Source organism: Aulonocara stuartgranti (assembly GCF_965226115.1).
Source record: "Aulonocara stuartgranti genome assembly, chromosome: 1".
NCBI classification, from domain to species: domain Eukaryota; kingdom Metazoa; phylum Chordata; class Actinopteri; order Cichliformes; family Cichlidae; genus Aulonocara; species Aulonocara stuartgranti.
In genome coordinates, this window is record NC_138939.1 from 17,140,001 (window position 1) to 17,162,703 (window position 22,703).

Below are 22,703 nucleotides of genomic sequence, written 5' to 3' on the forward strand. Positions count from 1 at the left end.
GTCTATTGAAGGACAATGTGCCTTCTCCCAGGGGAACTGCAATCCAGACATGTGGTAACGTCAAACTAAAAATAACTAAAAAAAATTTTAAATGTCCTTTCAGTTATCATATGTTAATGTGGGTTCAATAATTTCATGGACACTATAATAAGATCTCCCTCCAAATGCACATAAAGGCTAAAGTAAGAAGAAAATCTAAGAATACCTGAAACACCTTTGAAATGAAAGCAATTTTTTATATATAACTAAGAAGTTCAAGGTAGTGCTTACAATAATCAATGAAGTCAAACCTTTTTTTCATAGCTGGAGCAGAACTAGTTTACCCTACCAGACGTTTGGTTATAAGTGTGATTCTTGCCCAATTCACTGACATCTATGGCTTGCTTTTCTTCCCAGGGAGATGTGAAAATAGTAGATTTTGTTTTTCAGATGTATACGTGTTGCTAGATAAAAGTTGTGTGTCAGTACTGAAAGTTTACTGGATTGGCTGAACGCAGCTGCCGACCTTGCAGCCACTTCTATTCGGCTTTTGGGTTTGAGGTTGTTTAGAGCTAAAGGTGCTGCTACATGAGATTAGACTTCCTGTAACCTTCTGTGTACTGTCTTTGTGGAGCAGCGGTATTTATGCCAGTATCAAGTATTGACAGGTAGTCGTGAGGCCTTGCCCCAGGAGCTCTTTGGGCAGATTGTGAGCAACAGAAAAGCTGGATTGAGTAATCAGGCTCTTGGCAGGCAGACGGAAGCCCTCCAGTTGAGCTGAACTGCTTTAAAAGTCCTATCTCCTGTTGTTCCCCGCTGCGCTGGCAGCTTATCACCAAGACAGATTTCAGGGGCCTTGAACCGTGCAGAGAGTCCATCCACGTGTGAGAAAGCCCAGGCTCTCGCTCAGACAATATGAACCACTCCCTTTGAGACACGGAGATAAGTCTTTGGCCCACGTCACCGTGAGAAAAATAAAACTCTGCAATCTCTTCGGCTTCTGTTAGTGTCATTCGCATGTCTGGGAGACTCTCCCAACAGAAGTGAGGAGGTTTACAGGCTCTGTCAGGGGCTGTTAGAGATGATCCCTGAGGGAATGAGGCCAAGATCATGATCACTGCTCCACATGACTGGTTCCATGTCAATAATATACACAAACTGGTGTGCTCACTCACTCTCTCAAACACACACACACACACACACACACACACACACACACACACACACACACACACACACACACACACACACACACACACACAGAATCCCTCTCTTTCTGTGTCCCTGTGTTCTCAACACCTGCCCTCTGAATGCGCTCTCGGTTAATCTCAACATTAATTATTGACTCTGAGTTTAATTTGAAAGGCAGACGCACTGTAAGCCATGGGACACTGCTTTAAATAATGTATACGGTCCATTCAGAGGTAATCATATTGTCATTGATTAATATACATTGGTGCTGTGGAGCATACCTGATGTGTGTGGGAGCCAGGCACTGGGTATGATAAAACTTGGCGCTGAGAGGCAGTGTCAAGGCGGGAGCATCTCAAGGGCCCCGTCCTCCTTGTCTGATGTTTCAATCACAGCTTAGGAGCTGTGATGCATGGAGGCATACACTATCAACTGACTGGATAACATGAGGAGCCCCAGAGAATCAAGGAAATGGATAGAGAGAGAGGGGGGGGGGAAAGGAATGCAATCGGGCAGAAAGAGGTAGATAAAATCAAAGACAGAAGGGTGGAAATGTGGAGGAAGCGTCCTCATACATCAAAAATCTTTTCGTATAGGGTAAAAATGAATGTATTTGTGCTATTTTGTTTTGAATACAGTAGCTTGCTTGCTGGGGAGGGAACCATTTGCAGTAACAATACACCACAGTAACGACTATACATACATAGATCGTGTGCATCAAGTATCCCAAGCTGGCACGCTGAGGGTGAGGGATTTGAGTGCTAATGAATTCCCCCACTTTCACGCGCCTGTTGACACCTGGATGCAGATGCCATGTCACCCTAAGTTTAGTTTAGACAAACACAGACCTGCCCAAAGAGAGGCGAGGGGCTGCTGCGAGTGATGAAAAATTCATACGCCGTTGTTACCTAGACGCCATTCAGAGAGCACAGAGTTCAAAAAAATGAACCAATTACAGTCTAAAACTCAACTGTCTGGACACAACACATGCATTTTGATAGATGTAAACTTAGACACGTTGAAACCAATAAGAAGTCATGCTACACTCTCTGTCTCTTGCACTAACACACACGCATGCACACACACAATCTCTATCGGATAGATAAACAAATCTTGTCCAAGACTCTCCTCCTTCAGGAGATTGTGAAAGCTTTGGCAAGCTTGAGTGAATATGTTGTTTTTGTTAATACATAAAGATTAGGGAAAGAGTCTCTAGGCACCTCTCTCTCTCACACACACTTTCTCTCAGTCTCTCCCTCCTCTCTTTCTTGCTCCCCTCTCCTTTCATCCTCCCCCACCTTCTCTCTGAGTCTGGCAAGAGAGGTGGTCTTGTCAGACAGCTTCTCTCCCACGTACCATGGAGCTCTGAGAGGTGTGGAGCAAACAGGCTGAATGCTGGGAGGCTTCTGTCTTTCTTTCTTAAAACCTTTTGGCTGCTGGAAAATACTCTCTGACAGGAGGCCTATGTGTTCTGCTGAATGTTTGACAGGGAAGTAAGAACAGCCTGCACCAGATACAAAATAGCACCACAGGCAGATGCTTAGCCAATCTAAGAAAGCCACATGGATTGAGTAAGGAACAATATTTTACAACCGAAGAGGGACAGTCAGTTATATGTGGTTTATTGAAGACTGTTTATGGGGCTTTTTTTCTGTTTTCCAACCACAGTGATATGATACTGAGTAAGTAACGGGGAAATGGTGACCTAACCGAAGGGGGTGGGTGAAAGAACGCACTCTTATCTATATCTTGTGGTATTGCTGGAGTGGAAGTATGTGTAAGAAGGACTAGTAAAAGTAGAGCATCAGAGCCCTTATTTCTCTTCATCAGATAAACTCTGCTGGAAACATAGTGACAGGGACAACTGTAGGTAAGTCAGCTAACATGAAATAAAAAACTTACATAGCATTTGTACAAATCAGTTGATCTAGTTGGTCAACCCTTTCACGTCACCTTTATATGGTTTTGGAAATGATAAATTCAATTAAATTCAATTCAATTTTATTTATATAGCGCCAAATCACAACAAAAGTCGCCTCAAGGCGCTTCATAGATACAGAGAAAAACCCAACAATCATATGACCCCCTATGACCAAGCACTTTGGCGACAGTGGGAAGGAAAAACTCCCTTTTAACAGGAAGAAACCTCCGGCAGAACCAGGCTCAGGGAGGGGCGGCCATCTGCTGCGACCAGTTGGGGTGAGAGAAGGAAGACAGGATAAAGACATGCTGTGGAAGAGAGACAGAGGTTAATAACAGATATGATTCAATGCAGAGAGGACTATTAATACATAGTGAGTGAGAAAGGTGACTGGAAAGGAAAAACTCAATGCATCATGGGAATCCCCGGCAGCCTACGTCTATTGCAGCATAACTAAAGGAGGATTCAGGGTCACCTGGTCCAGCCCTAACTATATGCTTTAGCAAAAAGGAAAGTTTTAAGCCTAATCTTAAAAGTAGAGATAGTGTCTGTCTCCCGAATCCAAACTGGAAGCTGGTTCCACAGAAGAGGGGCCTGAAAACTGAAGGCTCTCCCTCTCATTCTACTTTTAAATACTCTAGGAACAACAAGTAGGCCTGCAGAGCGAGAGCGAAGTGCTCTAATAGGGTGATATGGTACTACAAGGTCATTAAGATAAGAGGGGGCCCGATTATTTAAGACCTTGTATGTGAGGAGCAGGATTTTGAATTCAATTCTGGACTTAACAGGAAGCCAATGAAGGGAAGCTAAAACAGGAGAAATATGCTCTCTGTTTCTTTCAAACAGTGTACTTAGGCCCATTTCCGGTGAGCATGTCACACACAGAGATGAAACTTGTCCCAACCTGCAACACTCAAAGTGTCCGTGATGACAACGCTTGTGTGACTCAAAAAAAAAAAAAGCAAAAAAGCAAAAAAATCCCAAAATGTGATAGCATACGTAGTATTTAAATGTATTTACTGGTAGTTGTGCAACAGATTTTTTTAATCAGGCAAACCAGTTTCTTTCGCAGTTGTTGCGGCATTCCTAAAACCTGTGTTTTTTCTCTTACTGTTTTTGGACTTATCAAAAAGTACTGGAGTCTGTTTGGGAGACCAGCTACAGTGGTGCACCTTTATTCAAGTCGCTGACGTCCAGCGACGTAATTCAAGTCCAGCGACGTAATTCAAGTCCCTGATTTTAGTTAAGACTTCAACAACCAGTGGAGAAAGCCCTGAATTTTATGTTTGGACATTATCAGTTATGCACATTAACCATTCAGAGGATCAGCTATCATTTTAATGGCAGTTTTATGTGACAAATGATAGCAGGAAAGGGTAACAAAAAAACAAAACAAAAAAAGGATTATAAAAAAAAAAGTAGTCATATTTTTTCAACCTACAGGTAAAGTCAGACTTCTGTATCAGTATTAGCGGGTAGACATCAATAACAAAAATCACAATCTTTACCTTAACTTTCCTCCCTCAACAGGCCAATGAGCCAGTCCAACCCCAAAAGAAAAGCTTTTTTTTATTATCCAAAGTGAGGATGAGTGAAAGGCCAAATCACATCAGAGGCAACACCAGCTGCACATAAAGAAGTTCTTTACTGAACAATGGAGCCGCCGTGAGCACCACCTCTGTCTCCCAGCTGAGCCACACAGCCAGCTTAACCAATCATTGGGGTCAGAGCAGCCGCATGGATGACCAAAGTGCAGCCACCATAATGTAATTGTCATTGTATTGCCTTCCAATGTAAAAGGCATCTCCTTTCAGTATCGTGAAGGGATTGAAGTGTAGATGAATAGATCCGAGGCTTGTGTAGGCGACTTTAAACTGATTTAAAGGAGTCGAGTATAGTATTAAGATGCACTTTGGAGTAGTGGTGTTATTCAGTCTTCACAATAGAACTCTGTTCGAATGATGGACTGGAATAATCACAGCCAAACATCTCAGTCTAATCCCAATTCAGTGATATCTTTACACACACTAACACAATGCCAAGAATATGCTTAAAAGTAGAAGCTATCTGATTTTTTTTAAAGCAATCCCTTTTATGGTAGAGTACTTTTTATATACATAGGGAATAGGAAAACATTAGAAAATGATTTCTTTTTTAAAGCAGAATTATATGCACAAAACAGAGAAAGCCAAGAAATAAACAAAGGGAAAATACAGAATGATGAGAGAACAAACTAACTGATTTTGAGGGAATGATTCAAAGACATTTGGGAATAGAATCGTCTCCATCACTCTCGTCTTTCTACCCATCTTTGGATCATCTTACTACTGAGACCTGCCTACAGTGTTAAGCCTCTAATTACTCTGAACTCTATTTTTTAGTAGTTTAATCTTATTCTGAAAGAGACTTTATGATAAAATATGTAAAACTAATTAAATAAATGCAATAAATGACCAAAACACAAATATGACCATGTTGACTTGACAGATAGTTGGAATTAATTAAACTCTTTAAATGGTGTGGTGTCTTAGCAAATGTGAAGCCCTTTGATTATTTATAATTAGAACAACTGTTATTTATTCTTTACATATTATCTGGACACCTCATCTATATGGGATTTCCTTCTATCAATCTTCTGTTTTGTTTGTTTTTTCTCTTTAATCCTTCAGGAGATGGAAGTTATTTCATTCACACATAATCAAGTGCAGCCACATCTTGGGCAGAGCAACGGTGTCAGACTAATCTCATATCTTTAAGAAATACGCTCACAGATATTTATAACATCTCGCAATGATGGTGCCAGCATCCATCTACATGTAGTCGGAGCCTCCTCCTTCATTAGCCAATGGCACCTTTAGCTTATGGTCAGAGCTGCAGCGGTGTCTATAGTGTAATGAAATTTACGAAGAAGAGCCACTTGGTATGCCAGTGATGCCGCAGCAGGTCCCCGTGCTCTGTGAAAACCACGCATTCGCTTTTATAGATTGCATAATGGCCTGCATGAAAATGGTTTCACACTAACATAAATCAAATGTCAAAATACAACCGGAGCAAGACAATCCCCATGGTGCACACATGGACACACAGACGCACACACAATGGCACACACACTTGTGCAAACGGCAGATACACATGCTTAGAGGAGTCAGCCATCCAAAGAACTCACAGTCCTTCTTATGCAGATACATGTAGTGCTTAATAGCATACATAATAATTTATTAAGAAATGTTAAATATTCATCAATATCAAATTAATCATTTATAGCAGATCTTTAAATTAAAGAGTGTCCTTGAAGTTTTAGATGCGGGGACTGTCTTTAGCAAAGAGGCAATCCCCCGTGGACATTTTAAATCTCTGATGTAAAACACTTGGATTGCTATTGTATAATGACTATCTCACTTTGATAACGTCTTTCACAAAGAAAAAAAAAAAGCACATCAGTACAGAACAAATATCCTTGCAAAGTTATTTTGCGGTGTTTGTAGTGTTATTATCAATGTTACTACAAGACTGAGGCACACAAAACAGGTTGGGAAATAAGGCATACAAACTGCTGAATGAGAAGGTGGGCTCTGGAATCTGTAGCTGTGAAGTGCTACAATAGTGCCCATGAAACAAACTAAGCAACAACCTTCAAAGGTGTAAAACAAAGGTAAAGGGTCAAAAGCTGCAGCTCTTCAAAGTTCAAGAGTTCAAACTCTACTGTTTGCCATGTTTATAGTCTTGAACAAAAAAAAACACATACACAAAAAAAAACATATTAAATCTCTCCTTTCAGAGCAACTATATTAATTTGTAATCATTTGGGTGAAGGCTAGTCTGATAACTGTCTTCTAGGTGTCACTTCAGGTAATTTGAGTTACTTGAATTTTTGACTCTGTTTATTCCTTTTAAAGGAAAAGGAAATAATGTTTTTCTAGACAAACAGTTTTCTTTGTAGTTAGTAGACCTGAGCTTAGATTGGCCAATATTAGCTACTACTATTCATTACTGTCTATACATCAAATATTATAAAAATGTAAACAAGAAAAAGAGACATCCTGCAACCTTGTTATGAGTGATAATGTTGCATAGTTCATCCATGAGAGAGCTTCCCTGTTGGCAATGTGTCTCTGGACCACCACAAATACAACAACCAGCTGATCTGAGCAGAGTCTGGCAGAGTGTAAAAGACTTGTTGTGACAATAAAACAACTAAAAAACACATATTTCCTTTTATCATTTTTAAACTGTTAGCATATTTTGTATTTTATTTTATTAATATCTGTTTATGTTTATATCTGAAAGAGAAAAATATTTGCCTATATATCAAGCATAGAAAAAAATTACATTTTTGTGTGCATGTGTGTATTACCTTTCACTAATTAACATGTTTCTGTACAATGTAACAATACAGTCAATGGATTTTGCTCGTTCGCCAAGCTTACTAGAGGTAGCTGATAGCATAGCTCCAAAAACGACTGTGGCTAGGTCCATGTCTGAAATCGACTGAAACAAAGATAAATACTGCTAATTTCTCTTTTTCTATCCCTCTCTGCCATGTCGTGTCTATCTTGGGGTTTTCTGCTTTATTGTTAAAACGGCTGTAATTCAATGCAATACTTTTGTCAAACCTGTAGGTTTAAAGCTTAAATTGTACACTTTAATGACACCTTGATTATTTAATTGTAACTGGGTTGGTGCACAGAGGCCAGATTACAGAAATTTTGTAACTGTCCCTGTAGGCGATGCATGAGGGACCTGACCACGTTTCAACACTTTTCAGCATTTTTCTTTTATTTCCAGTTGTCGTCTTAACACACACACGCGGATGCAGCTTTTCAGCAGCATCCTGCACATAACAACAACAATAATTCAGGACCCGGTTCACTACTTTTATGCAGCGGAAGGTGTGATGAGCTGATTGTGCTCAGGTGTATCAGCCTCCTCCGCAGCCGCACCACGAACCACGCCCCGCCACAGACCCAAAATGTATAGAGCTAATTCCATCCAATTTAACACTACAGGTGTGATGATTATTACAGGTGTGGTCAGCCATGAGTCTGCATGCTTTTAATGGGTGGCAGGCAACATTTTGCTAATCAGAATGTATATGAAGAACACTTAAGACTTCCATCCATACATTTTCTTAACCAGTAATCCAAGAAGAGTAAGACTGGATATGTACTGGACAGTCTAACACAAAGAGACACTGGACCACATAATCTAACAAGAAGCACTCTGAGTGTGCAAGCCTCTGCCAAGGCAGTTCACTCTGTGGGCAGTTTTTACTTTTATGGGAATAGTGTAGTACTTTGTATATATTCAATTTGATTTCTTACCGTACCGTAAACGTACCTTAATAAGTTTGTAGTGCAGTAAAAAAACAAAAAAATCAGCTACGGTTAAGATGACAGATTTCTACTCTGACTACACAAACACTATGTATGAGTAACTAATGGGTGATAGGTATTGATTTATAAATAACTGGACATGAATAACTTGAGATTTATAAATAATATATTTCTAACTAACTAGTCAGCTCATTCTCCTTCACTTCACATTACTTTCATTAAAAACATAAAGCATATTGTGTTTAATTGGAATTTGATTTGGAAACCCCATATAGCAGTATTGCCTAAGACAAACAAATGCAGTGGAATTATAAAGCATAAATTTAAAGATAAATGACATTTTGTCAAAGTCTTTTTGTGAATTGACCAATAAATCATTAAGTTGATCTTAAAGACCTTGGTAGATGTAAGGCACAGTTTAATGGACTGTTAACATGACTCCATTCAACACTACTACAAAATGTATCATAATTAACTGAAAGCATTTCAAGCTATTGTGTTTATAGACAGAATGATGACACAAACACTACCAAAAAAATAAGCTCCTTGGTGGACCTAACAACCATGCACAACAAAGGTTTTCATCTATGAACATATCTTTGGACTCTGAAAGAACACTTTATAGGCATGACCAGTAAACTCACCATTGGAGACTTCAGCCCTAAAAAGTTTTCTATGAATATTTTTTATTTATATAAGTGTTTGTTTTTAGAGGTATTCCTTCTAAAAATATTTCAGTCATATTTTATTCCTGTAAACATGACCCAAAAGTGTAATTTCCTGCATGAAGGCATCTAAGCACTTAAAAACAGGTGTCAAACCTTTCACTTGAGTACCTCCGAAGGAGACACAAACATAGCATCAGAGCTTCTCCTCTGATGCTCTGCTGATACGCTGCTTATGCTGTGTATTCCTGTCCAAATCTTTGGACTGTAAGTAAATAGAACAAAAACACGACAGGACCAACATTCACACATCATTCAGTACCTTGTTTACTCAGTATCAGAAGATATACACACAGCTCGTGCGAATAAAGACATCACATTCTATACATCTATGGTCATGAAGGCAGAAGAGGGGAAGGACACGTCTCCTTGCCAGGGTACACCGTCTGGTGAGACTGCATGGGACAAGCTGTGTGCTGTTACACAGCAACTCAGTGCCAACCACACCTGCGCACACACAGGCATCACGCTCTCCAGGCCACACCGAGGTCACCTGGGTACTCTGCCAGCCACACCTGTCCTTCTCCTCACCCCTCATATACTGTATATCCTTGTGGAAACCCCACAGATGGAGCAAACACACAGGATACACGTATGATTTGCTCGTCTGCGAAGGTGAGTAAAACGTAAAGATCCTAGTCACCAAACTGATGTGACAGGAAATGGATTTTCTACCCTAATTCCTCTACATGTACAGTAGTAGTATTTTCTATCATTCTTTCAATATTATTCCCCTTATCGGTTCAGCTAATGCCCTCCAGCAGGAGAGTAAAGTCAGGTCTTTTCCATTTGTACGGGTAAAAGCCAGGTTCAGTATAGGGTTATGGAGAAAAGTAGGCTTATACAAGATTATGCTGCCATGATAACAAATAATCAGGAGCTAATTCTTTGTCTGGCCCTCTCTTATCTGTCCCTAAGCCTACTTATTAGGGGGCTTACATCTGCATTTGCAGCTGATGAGGGTGCTCCTCCTCTCTTAAATTTAAACAACGCATATCCAAACGGAGACAGCACACAAATATTAGACCTGGCCCTCATTTCTCCACTATTTGTAATAGTTGTGGATCAGACAGAGTCACACATGTTTGCTAAACCTAGTGCCTAAAGGATTGAAAGGGTTTTTACATGAAGATTACAGAGGTCTGAGTATTTTATCTCAATCTGATTATTTTATTAATAAACGCTTGTGGGTGGCAGGTCTTCAGATACGGCTTATCCCTTATTCATTTCCCTTGTACAAATCCTCTGCTCTCAGCACGGGTCATATTTGTTTTAAGCTTTCAATTTATAAGTTCAATTTTACGTTTTTTTCTCTCCCCAGTATACCCAATGCGTTGAAAAATGATGGAGATTAATGCATGGAGGTATGTTTTTACAAATCACAAAACTCCACATGTCTTGCTCTAATTAGTTCTTTTATCATTTCAATGACAAATTTTGAATTGCGGGCTGGGGAAATTCATTATAGGCATATAGAACATGGAAAGTACCAGCAGGAAAACCCTCATCTATGTAGCCCAGGCTTCACCATAAATCAGACTAAATTCCCTAGAAAGAAGAATGCAGGAGGACACTGCACCCAGCACTAAAATAGTATCACCCAGGGCTACTTCTGATTGAATGTTTTATCACAGACAATCCTGAGTGGCGTAAAAAAAGAAACTAATTTATTCATCCTGTTCAAGTAAAGAACTATAACAACCATGTAATTCCTCTGAGATTTTGTCATTTCAGAGCACTTTGATTTGTCATGTTATGCATGTCTTTTCATCCTTCTTTCTTCCTGCACTCAGCTTCACAGTGTGGTGGGTATCGTGTGCTGTAATTCAGCTTTTTATAACCACTTCGCTCACTCACCTATTGAGTATCTGCCACCGTAGTACCAGGGCCACATGAGTTCATCACTCCACCTCAGTAAAAGGATACAATAAGTATATGTCCAGGGCAGCTTAGGAAGGGCATGGATATCCATCAGCAATGCATATGATGAATCACGGTGGTGTCTGGGATGAATAGACATACAACACGAAATACAGTCAACCTAAAACGGGCAAGAATATACATTACATCCATTCAATCATCTGTACGTGCTAGGAAGCAGGCGGGCCTTGCTTCCTTTAGTCTTGCCAACTTTAAAAGCTTTGCTTAGATAGATTATGTACAGAAAAGCACAGAGCATATTGGCAAAACACCTGCTACAAAGAAGAGGCTTTTTCGCTGTTGCACTACAAACATGCAAAAAGACAGAGAAGATAGGGAAGGACTGAATGACTGTGTAGATGCCCAGATACATAACCCTAGGTCTGCATTGTGCTGATACAAATCTAAGTAGCACAGCAACATAGAATTTGCCACTCCAAGTCTAAAACTGTTCTTGTATCTGTTTACCACTTGTGGAATGTTGAGCAAAAACCTTGACACAGTACCAGCTTTCTAATTCTTCCAAAGGACTCTGGAGGCCAAAGTTCATTAGTGGTTTGAGGTTATCTGAGTTTTTACAGCTGTGTTAGAGGATGCTGAATTACTATCCTGTAAAAGGAAGCAGCTCATTAAGATGACATACAAAAACATAGAAGACTGAGAAGGGGTTCACTGGTTTCAAAATCTCATCTCATCTCCAAACACGTACCTGTCTTGATGCCCTAGGCCTTATTTAACCTCAGAGTTAAAATACTCGCAGCTTTTTACACCCACATGAAACTGCATTGTTAAGGTCATTCTGGATAAATGTATTCATGACGTGTGATCTGCGCGAATGGAAAAAAAAAACAGAGCTGTGAGATACCAGACACATCATAGCAGTTATGACGTGATCGCAGGACACGTCATCTCCATTTTATTTAAAGAACAGCTAGCTGCTCTCAGTACTAAAATGTAAACACATTTCTTCTTCTTAATTCAAAGAGTGCTGTACATGGTAAGCCTTTAACACCGCAGAGTGTTTGTTGCCCCAACAGAGACCAGCAGAAAGCTTTCTAGTTTTAACTTAACAGCCTTTTGACTAAAGATGGGGTTTTCAAGGACTCACATCTAACTAAAGATGAAGGACGAGACAACAGAAAGAGCAACAGGAAGAAGAGCAAGGAGGGAACGTTTTGTAACACTTGAAAAGACACTTTCAATAGAAGAGGAGCGCAGCTCTTTTACAAAAGGATGAAGACACAGGCAGTAGAGTGTTCTTTTTTCCCCGTCTACATGGAAAGGTTGAACTGGTCTTTCATCCAGATTCAATGACACTCATGACACCATTGAGATAAGAAACATGCGAACAAAAAGAAATCCTATTGAAGTCTTTTTTTTATTATTAATAGTGTGTAAATTGTATATTTGAGATGGTAAAAGTTAAGCCTAAGCTTGCATGAATGCAATGCTTTTGTGTTACAGATTCTATAATAAGTCTGACTATAGTTTTCTTTGAGTGGCATAGCAGAGGACTGTATCTTACAGCTGGACAAGAGAGCTCCTCTCACCTCTGTCTCATCTGGAAAACCCTGGGGTTGGGCCGAGAGAAGAAAGAAGGTTGAAGGCACGGCCTGATGAAAAACGAGGGTGTCACAGCATTGTTGCAAGGTTAGCACACCCGCTAATGGAGCTGTACTGGGGCAGGGCACCCCAAGGATCAACCCCACCAAGGGGGGGCATGTACAAGCCCAAGATAAACTACTGTAGGGGGCATGGCACTGCCCCAAGCACCTCTACTGCCCGCTAAGCACTCTCTCTCTCTTTCCCTCTGTCTGTCTGTCTCTCTCTCTCACACACACACGCACACACTTACATAAACTACCACCATAGGCTAGAGACATCCTCTCCACATTTATAGCTGACCATCAGATGAAATACTTAGAGAACTCCTAGTACTCTTTTTTTAAAAGCTGAGTGACTCACTTTAACTTTAATTTGGTAAACCTGAGTCATGTCAGTGCCTTGTCAGTTCTTTAAATGACCGGTCCTCATTATTTACGTAGAGTGACATCTATTGGCAGACTACTTTGAAAGTGGCAGCACTGACACTTATAGAATAGTAAAGATAGTCTTCCAAGCTACGTAATACTCCAAACTGCTCATGTAGATGGAAGCATGCTTGTCTGATGTCATTTAGCAGCAAAGATGACTTTACACAGCCAGGTAAATCCAGATTATCTCAACAGCTCGGAGGGCATCACAGACAGCGAAGAGACAAATGAGAGAAAGTAAAGAATCAGACATATGGCTGACATGTTCATGCTGTGCAGGGTTGCACTGCTGAGCAGTCAAGGGTGGGGAGTTTGAGACAGAGGGGACATAAAGAATGACATGCCCCGGAATATCTCTTGCCCACATGGGACTAAGAGTTGACAAAGAAGGGTCTGTTTGGCAGAATGGCAGCCATATTAATGACCTGTTTATCACTGCTTGTCACGGGAGGGAAAAAGGAAAAGAACGGGAGAAGGAAAATGTTTCCCAGCAGGCCTTTAAGGAGACTGACTTCCTGCCAGGAGAGGAGAGGAATTCTGACATCTTCCTGCTGGCTCCTCACAATCACTTGTGATTGGTCAAGAGGGGAATACAGATGGGTCAGTAAGCCATGCCTTGATTGGACAGAAAGAACTTGGAGAGGCCACTGTGTAGTCAAGTCAAGGTCAGATCTAGGAGGAATGTCTAAAAGACAGTGAAAGTTCTTTCAGTGAAGTAAGGACACAAAAAGCAAGGTTAAAATGTTTAAATGGGAAAAGGGGGGGGAAGGTTTTTGTGTGGTGACTCTATGTAGTTGTTTGCACATTTCAAAGAAACATTCAGTCATAGTACAATAAAAATGAGCTCAACCAGAAAGAAAAACAAAATAAAACAAAAACAAAACAATACTGAGGTTTTGCAAGGTGTTCCCTGTTGAGATCTGACATCACTCCTACAAATCAGACCCACAGTCTTAAGACACCTCAAAAAGACTGTGGGTGTCTATGTCTCTCTATCTGACAGTGTGAGCTGGAAGGTGAAATGCAGGACTGAGGCCGTCTAGAATCCAGCAGCGGAAGGCCTGTCCAACAAGCTTCACCAAAGCCTCTGTCGCTGTTCTAACAAAGCCCCTCTTATTCGGGCAGCAGACAGAGGCCCACAGGGAGAAAACCTCAAAGACTTTAACAACACCTCAAACCCCAGCCTCCATGACGGCTTGTTTCTTTCATTAGTGAGCTCAAACAGGGGCTCTGCGGGTGCCAGTATGGGCATGCCCGTATTAAAGAGAAAATAAGCCTCTGCCCACACATTATCGTTCACATGGCACAGACACCCACAGGCACTATTGCATGGAATTTTCCAGTACCAGCATCTCATCACCCAAATGTAATACGTTTCCATGTGTGGTGGCAATTAAAGTGCCCAAACACAGAAGTGGTAACAGAAGCCACGTGGGCTCCTGTGTGCAGAGGCCACCGTGTTTCTCCAGCTTTGGAAAACAGCACTGGAGAGGAGATACACTACATGGTAAGGGACGAGCATATGACCCTTGTGGATGTGACAGACAGATACCATTATTCATAACTGAAAATGAATAATTTTTTTTTTAAATGGTGCCGTCTTAATGGGGGAAATTTTCCCAGACAGTTTAAAAAAATGCTTTGCTTGTCTTTATCAGTTTTACTCTTCATACAGTTCCTGTTTTCATGTCTGTTCTTTTTTTCTTCTGAGAGAATGGATGGTGTGAATATATCCACATCAAGTATTAACTTAACACAAAGCAAACTCAAGAACAACAACACAAAGAAAATGTACATTTTATATACATTTACTGCTAGGAAAGATTTTAGTTCCACCAGACAACTGGAGCTGTTTAAAACTGTCCCATTATCTCAGGTTCATGGACGATTTTTCCAGTACTGTATTGCTTGCCTGATGTCAACTACTTTACCCTGTAAAATCCAAAACAAACACACGCACACACACATATCTACAAATAGCACATGCAAAAAGGTTTTCCAGAAACCTCTACTAAGATTGCAAAGAGAATGAAAGAACACCCACGGAACCGCAACAGGACATATTGAACTTCCGGTTTCTTCAAAGCGTCGCTATTCCGATAATCTTTCCACCCACTTTACGCCTCATGAGCAACGAGCCTTACCAATACTGAAAATGGACAGCAATCTTTCATCACCTAACGGAGCTGACAGTGCACTCCTACTGTGCAAGTGCACAGGTTCAGTCACTCTGCAGCGCAGCCATCAAACTCTGACCTCTTCCTGCATTGATGATATTGTGCTGTTGCATGGAAAAGTATGAGAAAAGAATCGTACAGAGACCTGGAAAGAGTCTTAGTAATGAGTTTAGAAGTGGGTTAGAGATAAGGTTCCTCGATAACAGCAAAAATAATAAACAAGATTATCGCGGTGAGTCATGGCGATTATTTAAACTAAATATTCATGAAGTTAAATATCATGTTGTTATTGAACTCAAATTTTTTTTGAAAAAGGGAAATTTCTTTTTCTTTAAATGTAATTAAAGAAAGCTCTCACAAGTCTGGAAACCTTGAGTTTTACATTCTTTAGACTGTTTTTTGAGGTTTTTGGAGGAGTAAAAAAAAAAAAGCACACTTCATTTTTTTAAAACACAAGAAAACATGAAAGCTTGACAGTGAAAATAAAGGTTAAAAAAAAGGAAAAAGTTATCCCGAAATCATAGTTGCTGGAAGTCAAAATGGTAATTACAATTAAGATTCAGGTTATCTTCCAGTGCTAGAAAAAAAGGTAAGATAAAATCGGCTGCAACTGGAATAAGGCTATCTGGTATTATAGTTTTGAGGGACAGTAGGGGAAGCTCTTTGGGGACAGTGGGGGTTAATAGTCCAGGGAAGACAGGCTGGGCACCAACATGTTATAATAATACACTTGGCAGCTAGAATGGTGTCAACCCCTTAATTCCCCCCGGGAGAGAAGGACACTGCCTAATCTGTATTCAGTCCTGACATTGTCCACATCTGATATGGAACATTAGCCCCTAACTCTCTCTATAGACTAGTGTCCTTCGGTTTATATTACTTTATGTTAATAGAGAGGGAAAACTCCATGTGCTGTCGTTTGTCATTGTTAGCAGGGGTGCTCCCTGAGCCTGTTTGAAATGCATTTGTTTAGAAGAGCAAACGGGGGATGTTAAACCCGTCCCCTCAAAGCATTTTGTTGCATCTCTATCTGTATTGATCTTTGATCCAACCAAGGGTCCTCCGTGTGTCCCTTAAACTCTCTGTCACGTGTTCTGCACTCTTTTTTCACCATTTATTTTCCATTCCTTTGCTCCAAACAGTCAGCTGTGGGCCATGCCTAACTGGTGTGGTTGAGCCAGTGAGCGAGGAAGCACTAGAAGTTTTTTTTTCCACAACCCCCCCAAAAACACAGCAACATTAATAAATATGTTCTAAACTGTTGCTCTACAGCAGATGAGCCACAGTTATGCTGCTGCTTAACATAACTCGCGTCATCCTATTTAAATAAAATAAAATGAGAAAACGTCTGGTGAAGCTGGCAGAGTGAATATTACTTAAATCTGGCGGTATTCTCTGACTTCTGTTGGAATTAATTCAGCTAATTGTCTTCAGCCTAATTAGAGTCTATTCCCCTCTGCAGTCTGGTGAAACAGTGCAGAGCTAATTGGATTAAATCTTTATCATTTTCTGGGAAACACAGAGAGAAAGGGAAACATGAAACAACACTAGCGCCTTTTTTAAATTAAATCTAACCTAATGACTGTTCTTTTATTAACATCCAGCTTTTTCATGTTTTTCATGCTGTATATAGGGATGAAAATGTGAAGTACAGTCTTTTACATGATCAATTTATTGACTAAAAAAACCTCTAAAAAAAAAGAATGCCTACAGGTTATTGCTCCTGCTTTTTTCTCTCTTTTACTTTTACCAGTAGTAATATTGAAGAGAGTTCCACTGTAAGCCTGCGAGTGCACAGCAAAGTAAAATGCAAGTCTCTGTATATCCATAACCCTACTCGTGCTCTTAAATGCCAAAAATAATGGCATTACAGCAGGATAATTGTGAGTCTCTCATACTGTGCTTTACTAGTAGCCTTTAGATGCGGCAGGTGGGGCTGACTGCGTGGGAGAAAAGAAGATTTTGCCAATCCATGTTGAGACAAGGAAACAGTTAACACTAGATTAAAGTATAGTGATTGCAACTGCAAAAGTGTTATGAGTAGGAAGAACTAGACCTAAAAGAATTATTTGTGCACTGAAAAGTATCTTGTTTACAAGACTTAGAATCATATTATATGCCCCTATCGCATATTTACAGTCTCATCAAAATCACTGCAGTGAAGTTTCTTTTACCATCTCATTGAGATGAACAGCCACTACCAACCATGCCACCAGCTCAGACAGTAGAAGGGACTATAAAAGAGCCATTCTCCTTCTTTATCATTGTATGTATCCACATAATCACTTCTAAATCTCTCCTTGGGGGTAAACTACTTTAAAAAGAATCTCACCCACAAGACAACAAGGAAAGTGTGTCCTTAGGAGCATTGGAGCAAAAATATCCCTGTGAAAATAATAACATCTGGAGTCTAACTAGAAAGACTTGCAGAAATAAAGAAGGAACCAAGTGACACAAGGACTCTAAATTTCTCAAACCATCTAGAATAGATGTTGTTAAGTTTCTATTGGTACAAGGGACATTACAGATTTCATTAATACATTCAATTTGTTATTGGTTTTCTTACTGTTTTGTCTGTGTTGGGGAAAAAAAAGGCCACCCATGCTGGTTTCTAGAACACAATGCTATATTTTATTTTCTCAGAGTCTAGATGCAGTGCAGAAGCAGAGTTGAAAAAAGGCTTGCATGAAACTCAGCCTTGCAAAAATTCAAATGCTAAGATTTTAATATTACAGTTTTGCAATCAACCACTTTCAGAAAACCATGCCAGCACTGATGAACGGAAGTGATAATCTTAAAGGCGCATGAGTCCGATCAGTTGAAGAATTTAGAACCTGGTTCTTACTTCACTGTAACTGTTTAAATAGCAATGACCATTTTCCGCTATTCATCCAAAATTCAGGATTAAGATGACTGTAATATACAAGAGTTATACACTCTGTACTGTCAATATGTACATTGCATGGATTCACTTAACCTCAGGACATAACCATATGTTATGTGGTTAACAATATATAATGTCCTGACCACTCAGCTTCTTTGCTTCAGATTTTCTTCAGATTGAACAGCCACTGTATTGATTCAGAGAAACCCAGCCACTTCCCTGGTCTTTCAAAGAAGCCAAGACGTGTGTCCAGCACTGCTCTGCTCTAAGAATCGTTTCCTTACAGTCTCAGAGGGAGACATTGTGGAGAGCATCTGGAAGAACAAACAGGAAATCCAGCGAGAGGACAGGTGGGATGATATACAACCAGCAGAGAGAACTGCAGTTTACAGGCATGAGAGTGGACTGGAGGGCAACAGGGAGCATAGTGGAAACAGTCCGCTTTATACTGCATGCCTCATGAAAATATAATGAACAGGAGCCAACGACCCAACAGCCAACATACAGACATCCACGCATGCAGGCGCACAACTATGAGTGTTTGCAAACACTCGCAGCGACACAGATAAAATGAGAACACACACACACACAGTGCATACTAATCTGTGGCATCTGTCAATCTGTAAAATCAAGAGTGCACATATTAAAATGACAGACTTGAACCATTCGAGAAGATCTTATGGAACAATTTTGCCTTAAAACAAAACAAAACAAAAAACACAGGAATATTTATATTCCCTTAATAAACAAAATGTGTAAAAATATATCCAATAACCAGTTTCAAAATAAGATTTTTTTTTCAACATTTTGCTATGTTGTGTCTTCTCTGTTGTTTTTGCATAAAATATTTGTATTTCTGCACACAGAAAAGTGCATTCTGTATGTCTCACAAAAGAAGCCTGAAATTAAAGGAAAATGTTACATTTAGGAGCCTTCATAATGCAATTCATATACCAGAAATTTAACACACAGAAAAGCCTGTTCATTCAGACATCAATAAGAACAATCCTACTCACTCGTTTGGGCTGTGTTTTGTTTTCTCAAAGAAATGAGCATGAAAGACACATGAAGGGAAAAGCAACGCTTAGTCGGTTAGCTCGGGAGCAAAGGACAGTCGTACTCATGATATAATATTAGCAGGACATGAAATATCTAAACCATGCTATTTCATGCCTGTCTACACATGCACTTTACTTCAGAAACGTTCCATGTTGACATTCTGGATAGGATTTCAAGGATCTATTTTACAGCTGGGAAAATGCTTCATATAGTTTGAAAAAGACTGCTCAGGAAAATAGATGTCTGAATCTTTGTGAGTAAATGACATTGCACAGTGCTTAGAGCAGAAGGAAAGCAATCAATGTAGATCATAAACAGAATACAATACAGTAATCCATTGCCATTACCAGCAAATGGGCACTGCAATGGAGGTCTTTGCGAACTGAGACATGAATTGATTCAGTTTGCCAAGCAACCTGGATGAATGCAAGGAGAATGACTACATAATGTCTTACCGATGTGGCGAGCATGGATATATTCCCTTGGCAAGTAAATATGTGTATAGATATGCTCACAGATGACTTTATTGAGAGGACTCAATCACACGGATACAGGCTGTAACTAAGTACACCATATATGCACACACTCATTGGGCAGCCCCAGTAGAAAATACCTAGCAAGCTTTGGCAAAACTTAATTCCTGGTCTGTCACACTCCCAACATCTGGATCTGTAAAGAAAATTAACAGCCTGGCTATTCCACTGCCATTTAACCTGCAAGCAATTGAGCCATGTGTTGAAAAGTTTCTTGGATCCTCGCAGGCTTGCCTGGAAACGAGCCTACATGTCATAAATCAGGCAACTCCCTCTACTGAGGGTCTTGTGGTTTGTTTGTTTTTTTCTGTTTTTTTTCCCCCAGATAGTTTACATAAATGCAGAGTTCTATACCAACTTCAGAGAGTGACCTGCTGTGAAAAAGAATACTTTTCAGTATACCATATACCAGTATATCATTACATAGTGAAAATTATTTGTTGCATTTTAAGAGTGTAGAATTATGTAGATTTGTAATATTAAATGCTTATTCAATCACTAGATTATAGTGGTTTAGCCTAGTATTAGCCCTAATTTTTTGGATATTATTTTTTTGACTTGATACTTGATGATTTATATAAATAAATAATTATAGATAATAGATAATTAGAGAAATAGGCCAAAATCCATAGTTAACCAAAAATAAATCTCATTTTGTTACTTGGTAGAACTGTCCAGTGACTTTCCTCTTAGAGCTCTGTCCTTAGGATACTGTGGACAGCTATTAAATAATTCATCAAAACAAGAGAGGAGTAGGTAATAGAGCTGAGGCCTAAAGTAACTCAATCAGAGCTGGCTGGCTGATGTTTCCACCCTTGCCCTCAGAACTCACACAATGGATACGCCAACTACTCTCTGAGGTCAAAGGCTGTTTGTTGACCACAAACCACATAAAATTGGTTGCTCTGTAGCCAAGGCCAGGGGAACACCACAGCGGTGGTCAGTGCAAGAATCGAAACTGCTATGTAATCATGTTACACTTACAAGCGGCCACCTACATATGAACAGAATGAATATGTTTTCACACAAACCTACTTTTATGTTCGAATGAGGTCATGTGAGGAAAAAAAGAAATTGTCTCTCAAACATTACAGGGGAACGTGACATTAACAGTAATTTTCCTCTGACATAATAAAGAGCTCAAAGACAGAAAGTAACCACACTTTCCTGTCAGTTTCCTTTGGCAGCTTTCACAAGTAGACCAGAACATGTGAATCACACACAATCAGCGTTACAGGTGTTTTGTTCAGTCTTGCATAACATGTTCTGTACATTCACATGCATGGTGTACAAATGTCAAAACTGTTCAATCATCATTAAACTCAAATGTAGCCATTTGCATTTTTTCTTTTTCTATTCCTTTGCATCTTTATCTCAATACTTCTCAACCCTGTAACATTTTTTCTTTTTCATTTCTTTTTATGTTTTTGTTACAGTCCTGAATATAATGTCAGCTGCTTTTCCGTGTGAGCCTATAGTCTTCAGGTTAACTAGCTGGTCTATATGCAATTTGTTCATCAGAAACTTTCTAATAAAAATGTTAACATTTGCTTTGAGCAACAGACACGCGAAAACACAGCATTTTCACAGCATGCTCAAACTAACGGAATAACTTGCTGAATGTCTGCTCAGAGTTGTGTTTCAGACCGTTCCAAACCACAGCTTAAAAAACAGCATGAGTTAAACAGTATTTCCGTGATAAGTGTTTCTCATGTTAATAGAAGAAAATGTGCCCTACAGTAGCACAAGCTAAAGCCAGACATGAAGTCTGTTAGTATTATTCCCTAATAAAAATAAAAAAATAAAAAAAAGACTATCCATTTTCTTAACCATTTATTTAGTTCCGTGGTTGGGGAGCGTTGGGGGTCAACTTTCACTCATCAGTTGAGCAAATAAAACTGTGTTTACTGTGGGAGGAAACTAGAGTATCTGGAGAGAAAAGACAAAAGATCCTGGCAGCTGGTCAATTCAAAACCAGGACACCTTTTGCTGTGGGGCAAGAGTGTTATCCACTACATCACTGTGCAGCTAAAATAGTTTTCCTCATCATGTACAGTACTGTGCAAAAGTTTTAGGCAGGTTTGGAAAAAATGGTGTATAGAAAGAATGCTTTCAAAAATATAAATGATTGTTTACTGGCCCCAAATGTATTCTGCAGCAGCACAAGGACCCCAAACATACAGTCATTAAGAACTGTCTTCAGTGTAAAGAAGAACAAGAAGTACCGGAAGTGATGGTAAGGCCCCCCACAGAGCCCTGATCTCAACATCATCAAGAGACAGAAGGATGTGAGGAAGCCTACATCCACAGAAGATCTGTGGATAGTTCTTCAAGATGTTTGGAACAACCTACCAGCTGAGTTCCTTCAAAAAATGTGTGCAAGTGTACCTGGAAGCATTGATGCTGCTTTGAAGGCAAAGGGTGGTTACACCAAATATTGATTTGATTTAGATTTCTCTTTTATTCATTCACTGCATTTTGTTGATTGATGAAAATAAATGATTAACACTTCCATTTTTGAAAGCATTCTTTGTTTACACCATTTTCCCACCTGCCTAAAACATTTGAACAGTATTGTATATATAACATCCAAACACATAGTAACATGTACAGGACAAACTATTAATGAAAACTTCAGCACTCAAAATTATGGATATAGCCTTTCACTTGCAGTGGGAACATTGTTTGTTTAAACGTTGTTTATTTGAAAAAAATCTATGTGAAACTGATCACTGCTTACTTTGTTAATATTTTGACATTATTTTTCTTCAATTTCCTTCCAGTTTCCTTTAGCTTCTGCTATTATTTCCAGAAGTGATTTGATTTGGGTATTGATGTAGTGTGAATCACTTTGGTTATAATTGAAGTGTATATTGGTCAGTGTGTAAGATGACCATTTTTAATCAATTTCCTACATTCATCATTCAGTCAAGGTAGAGTGATCCCGT

General features: G+C 39.6%; 1 protein-coding gene across 1 annotated transcript in view; it reads left to right on the top strand.

Moving 5' to 3' along the window:
- mafa (MAF bZIP transcription factor a) overlaps positions 1-21,932 on the top strand; it is a 139,263-nt gene extending 117,331 nt beyond the window's left edge. The window contains exon 3 of the mRNA XM_082541895.1: positions 21,914-21,932. The gene's annotated coding sequence lies outside the window, so the exon portion shown is untranslated. The remainder of the gene's footprint in view (positions 1-21,913) is intronic.
- The last annotated feature ends 771 nt before the right edge of the window (positions 21,933-22,703 follow it).